The 4,316-nt window shown below is 43.3% G+C and overlaps 1 long non-coding RNA gene across 1 annotated transcript; it reads left to right on the top strand.

The window, feature by feature from the left end:
• Positions 1–2,663: 2,663 nt before the first annotated feature.
• LOC124684062 lies at positions 2,664–4,022 on the top strand. Its single transcript, XR_006996885.1, has 3 exons — positions 2,664–2,891; positions 3,014–3,145; positions 3,648–4,022. It is a non-coding gene; the product is annotated as an uncharacterized LOC124684062 (long non-coding RNA).
• The last annotated feature ends 294 nt before the right edge of the window (positions 4,023–4,316 follow it).

The following is a 4,316-nucleotide window of genomic DNA, read 5'->3' as shown; positions in this document are numbered from 1 at the left end:
GTTGGAATGGCCGAAATCGGCAGGTTCTGGCGTGCGCGTTTTTACGATTTCTACACCTGCACCGCGCCGCACACCCCCGCGAGTGGTGTGTGGGCCGGCCCGGTTAGGCGATTTTCCAGACGGGTGGGGTGTTTGCGGCTTTCAGAGGGTTGACTAGCTATGGTTTCAAGGTTTACGAAGACGAGTTCGTCACCAGCCGGAACGCCGTGGCTAGGGTTACAACCAAAGGAAAAAAAAAGATAGAGATCACACGCTCACGTCCGATCTAAATATCCCTAATGAATGACGACAAGCAAGTGAGAGGTGAAGATGAAGTGAGCTCGTCAAGTTTTAATCGAAGATCCAAGGGAAGCAGAAAATGAGTTAACTGAATCTTATTCTGTGACGCATTGGATCACTGATGAACACTACATGTGGAGCCGAGGGAAGCGGAAACTGACTTAACTGAATCTTCACAGGACAACTAGGAAGCAGTGGCGCGGCGGCACGCCGCGCCCGTGAGGCATGCAAGGAATGCCCTGCATTAGCGAAAGGTATTGGCGCTAGGAATAACCATACAGAAGAGCAAGGAGCAGCCAACATTGTTAATAATAGACACTGTTAATAATAATTTCATTGCATGGTTCATTGACTTGGCCTAGACAAAGAGATCACAACAGAGCATAGATACTTGCCCAAATTATCTAAAGAGAGTAAGGCTGTTGCAATCGGTGGCTTGTGAGCGTTTTGCCGGTGCGTGCATAGGCGTGTAGGCCCGCGTAGGTGTAGGTGGCAGTCATTCCGAACTTGGGCGGTTCCGCGTGTCAAACTTTTCTTTTTGAAGTGATGATGCCTGAGTCGGTTTGTGACTTTTTCAAGTGCGTCTCTCACTCCCTCTCTCTATTGGTGGCGGCGGCGGAGCATCCGATAGCCGGAAGTGACGGAGAACAACAGGGGAAGGCGGCGTCCTCTCTCTCTTCCTCATTCCTCATCCCGTTCTCTTCTTTGAAGAGGAGTGACCATCCCGGAACCTCTGGAGAGGAGGACGAGGCAGACCACTCCCGCGAGCTCGCCGCCGCGCCTGCCGGCCGTCACAAGGTATGTCCGTCCCCTGCTCATTCGATTGAGAGACGGTGTAGGTCGTGGTGAGATCGATCTGGCCGCCGCCGCCCTTTTCACTGGTTCCGTCCGGCCTGGAGTGGATCCCCGCGGCAGCGCTGCTGGCCGGAGGAGGCCGGGGGCGGCGCATCTGGAAGGGAGAGGGGCGGCGTACCTGGGAGGAGGCGACAGTTGTGCATCTGGGGAAGAAGCTCGGGTAGGTTGAACTGGGGCAGAGAGATTTGGGTGGCTTGGGAGCTCGGCCGGGGTGAGGTTGGTCCAGGCAGAGATACGCGGGGGGCATGTAGTGTGGAGGATGCAGCCGCCGTGGTGCTCAGTGGCGGGCACAAACGTATCTGAATACCTATTTCTTTTTGCTAGAAAAAATCAGGTAATATTCAGTCACCTAGCTGAACGAATCCAGCTATCCTTCTGACCAAACATCGGCAACATCTGCCTCCATGGTTGTCCCACGAGGCCTCCAACAGTCTAACCTGGCTCGCTCCAACGCGCGACGGCGATCGATTCAGTTGCTGAGGAGGCGACACATCCCAAATATGGCAAGAGACATGAGTCGCAGGCCACATGTAGAGTCCCATAAACCAGATGGGCAACCAAATTTTGTTTAGTATTAAACAATTTATCAATCTTTGTATCCTGTAGACCTGTAGTTCTGTGTTGCACAAGTAGCGAACCATCACGTTGATTTTTTTTTTTGTCTTTTTCCTGAATTTGTCATTATCCTGTGCCCGCCCATGGTGCTACTCTCGTGAGGTACAAAGAACTGTAATTACTGCTGAAGATCTATGGACATGTAGTGCTGCATATACTGAAGATCTATGGACATGTAGTGCTGCATATACTGAATTACTGCTGAATTAAAGCCGCATAATTGCTGAATCTGCATGGTTGGCATGGCATGTACTACTGCTGCGTATACTGAAATTTGATGTTGTTTGTATATATTGCTGGTACTGATTTGCTTTTACTGAATTTCAACTTGTTTTCAGTAAAAGACGTTTGAACATACGAACACTTCTGAAACTATCTTACTGCATGTTTAACATTGATATAAATGGTGCTTTCAGAAGTAAGTTTGTTGACATGAATTATTTATTATTTAAAATTTGTCTGGGAGAGGCCAGACCATGCGTCCTTCTTGCATCATCCAGTTAATTGTGTTCTTGTGGATTTTTAGAATTTGTTGTTAACTTATCTCTTTTTTGCCATATTACCTCTCCATATAATATATAGCATGTACTATTAGGTTCAAGAAGTAATTTATTTTTCTCTAGCAACTATGTAGCAAGTTCACATAATAATCCATTCTACCTTAGGACTCTATGCTGTGAGCATCCTTTTTGAATTTTTTGAACTTATCTTCTTTTGTTCTAATGGAGAGTTATCTTGCTTACTTTCCATCTAGGTTTCAGAACTGACCAAGTATCAACCTTGTGCTACGAACTCATGACCACCGATGCACACCTATTTTCTGGCACATAGTTTTCTGATTGGATGGCCATTAAAAAAAAATTTGTTTGATTTTCACATCCCATGTGAGCAAGTAGATGACTCATGCCACATAGTCACCGGATCTCATTGACTTTTTTATATGGACATACATATCTCTAAATCATATTTTTATTGAATCCAAATTACAATCTGAGTACTAAAAATTTACTGAAATTTTCAACAGGAAATTCTCATATGGATTCCAGTAAGATGGTCAGTCAGAGGTTATATTATCATACCACTTCCACTCCTCATTCAGCCAATCCATTGTATGGATACACTATTTCATAGTGTATTAAAAGGTTTTGGTTTGAACACTTGCAAAACAATGCCTGGCTCTCGAGGAAACCAATAGTAATAGGCAGGCGAGACATATTTTCAGTACCTATAATTTTTGTATTTTTTTTTGGGTATTTGATTATAGGTGTTTCTATTTTTGGAGGATACACATGTTGTTGTTCAAGGGCAGAAGAGGCATGTGACTTTTGGTGCTCTGGTAGGCAACTAAATATCTGGCATGCAGACAGATAACTTTGGAGGATATTCAAATGAGCAGGTACGTTCTCAGAAGCCAGAATGAGATTTTTTGTTGTAAATTTTCGTTTAAATACTTATATTTTCTTATTGATGTATTTTCTATTGCACTGGTGTGACGAATTTCGGAATTAGGGATAGCACATCCCTGGTCTTGTGCGAGTCGACGCATTATACAACTTTGGCTCCTATTTCTCAGAATATTTGCATGTAGTTCAATTGTTAACCAATATAGATTTTGCACAGGAAGAATTCACTGTAGGTTGACTTTGGTACTTACAGAAAAAAAAAATGCATGTCCTCTCAAAAAAAAAAATGCATGTTCATTTGCAACCCTTTCAGTTCTGTTAACTTTTCTAATTTCTTAATGTGCTCAATTCACCATATCTTTAATTCAGTTTTATGAAAAGTATCACTATTTAGCATTTTTCGCCTATACTTGCTGCAAGTATTTTACCTTCCACATGAACTTCATATGGAAATTGGAAATGATCGTGGCTTCATCAAGTTGCGTGACATTGCAGGCTAAAAAGCTATGCTAATACTAAGATTCAGTCTTCTGTTTATTACTACCCACAATTTTCAGAATATAGCAGTTCTGTTGGGTGGAGCTCTCAGGAGCCTGGGGGCATACAGACCTCTGGGTATCATTCAGGTTGTTATTACGGCTATCAACCATCGATAAACCAAAGCAGTACAGGGACAGATCATCCTGCTTGTAGAAATAATGAAGAGGGTTTCCAGACCCGAGGAAGCAAAATCTTTCCTTCATCCTGGGCAACTGAGCCGGTTGAATTTTGGGCATCCGACTAACAGAAATGTGAGAATATCATGTAACATTTGAGTCATTGACAGTAGATGCAGGTCATGGAAGCTGCCATCTGAATTGGATCTGTATGTGTAACTGGCAAACATGGTTTGTTGTCGTGCAATGGCGGATACGGAATTTGCACAGCTGGTATGCTATAAAACTGATAGCGATAGCAGCAGCCTGCGACTAGCAATTAAACAGTCTAATGAACAAAAGAAAAATGTGTGAACAAAAATATTATTTTGTTGCATTAAGAGATACACAGATCTTTGCATGACATTTCATTTCCTTTGACTTAACTTAGGAAACAGGTGTTTCAACTTAAAATTTTATGCATGAAATATTATCTCAAGCTCTCAACAGTTCACTGGATAGTTGTAGG

The sequence above is a fragment of the Lolium rigidum genome, chromosome 1 (genome assembly GCF_022539505.1).
Source record: "Lolium rigidum isolate FL_2022 chromosome 1, APGP_CSIRO_Lrig_0.1, whole genome shotgun sequence".
In the NCBI taxonomy this organism is placed as follows: Eukaryota; Viridiplantae; Streptophyta; class Magnoliopsida; order Poales; family Poaceae; genus Lolium; species Lolium rigidum.
This window is presented reverse-complemented; position numbering and strand designations above follow the sequence as displayed.